Genomic DNA, 1,805 nt, shown 5'->3' with positions numbered 1-1,805 from the left:
CTGTCCAAATTTCTGCAAGGATTGATTCCCTGATTTGTCTCAGGGTCCTTTGCCAAACTTCTTCCGGATTCGATATTTTCCCTTGGAAAATTCTTCCATTTCTCTCTTTCCAAATATTCCACACATTGAAACCTGCCACCATGTCCCAGGCTCTTCTTACCACCGAGTTTTAAACTTTCCTTCTCCCCAATTACACAGAGTTTGTATGATATCCTGAGGATTTCGTTCAGTCGTTGAAAATAGATCTTTAGTCTTATCCCATTGGAATTGGGCCATTCTACAACCATTTAGAAGGTGTTCCTGGTCTTCTTTGTCTTGGTTGCAGAGACAACATCTTGATGGGCTTGAGAATCCTCTTTTTTGGATTTGATCCCAGGTTAGAATACGTTTCCTCCCTACCAACCACACGAACATCTTTATCTTCAGCCACCATTTATTTTTCCAAAGTTTCCTCCATTTCTGCTCGTCTTCCCTATGCTCTTGCTGGATTTTTATATTATAAGCTTCCCTAATAGTGAAAGTTCCTTTAGTTTCTTTTCCCCATCGTAGAATATCATTGCCTCCTCTGTTTTTTATTTTCCTGGACTCTAATTCCTTACTAAACAAGGTTTTTTGTTCCTCCGTTGCATTCCTGTTCCAGACTTCCATTGTTTTCCATTCCCTCCATTCTTCATTTTCTCTTCCTTCTATCCAATAATCTTTGACCAAAATGAGTTCTCTGTCCATCCCTGTTCTGTAAATATCCTGCATTCCCTGTAGATTCACCATTTTGTCCCTTTGCTGCCACGCTTCCTCCCAAAATCTCGCATTCTGGCCCCCTCTGATTTCCCAAAATATATTTCCATCAACTAATTCTCTGCTTTGATTAGTCAGGTTCCATATGTCTGATCCTCTTGGTGTTTCTTGTTTCCTTAATATTTCTTCAGGAGTTGATGGCATATTATATTTTGCTGTCCATATTTCTTTCCACAGGTCCTTCCCTCCTTGCATCCATATCCATCTTAATTTGGCTGCTAGAACTTGATTTAGAACAGATGGGTCCCTTAGACCTAGTCCGCCTTTTTCTTTTGGTTTAGTTAGGCTATCCCATGAGCAGAGTGCCCATTTCTTTTGTTGCTTAGGCCCTCCCCATAGGAATTTTCTGTATATCTCTATCAGCTTATTGCATATCCCTTTTGGTGCTGCCATTACTAATAATGGATATATCGGGATTGCCTGAATGGTTGATTTGAGCAAAACGACCCTTGCAGCAAGATTCAGAGTACGGAAAGACCAGTTTTCAAGTCTTTTCATGATCTTTTCCAGAATGGATCTCCAGTTTCCTATTTTAGGGACGATGAGTCTAGCATAGTTCCTAAATACTTTGTTGGAAGCTCCCCTTTTCTATAGCCCAAGGTCCTGGTTAAGTGATTTTTGATGGGTTCCACTGTATTAAAAAAGAACGTTCTTGATTTTTCATTATTTACCTCCATACCTGAACCTTTCGTAAACACCTCTAGAATTCTCTTTATCCTTCTCACCTCATTCAGGGATACTTTACAGTATATCATGATGTCGTCCACGAACTGTTGGTGAGTGACTGTAGTATGATTGCCCCATAATCTCAGACCCTGGATTTTCCCTTCTCTTAATTCTTTTTTGAAATATCTACCTAATCCTTCTGCTGCTATTATGAAGAGAAAGGGGGATAGGGGATCCCCTTGTCGAAGACCTCTTGAAGCATTAAAAGTAGTAGATGGGGCTCCATTTAGCAGGATGGAGAAATTCGGCGTGGAGATCATACTTAAGACCCACTTCACCCATCT

Source organism: Pinus tabuliformis, chromosome J (genome assembly GCF_031772625.1).
Source record: "Pinus tabuliformis cultivar Carrire ecotype Pingquan chromosome J, CPIR1, whole genome shotgun sequence".
Taxonomy (NCBI): Eukaryota; Viridiplantae; Streptophyta; class Pinopsida; order Pinales; family Pinaceae; genus Pinus; species Pinus tabuliformis.
This window is presented reverse-complemented; position numbering follows the sequence as displayed.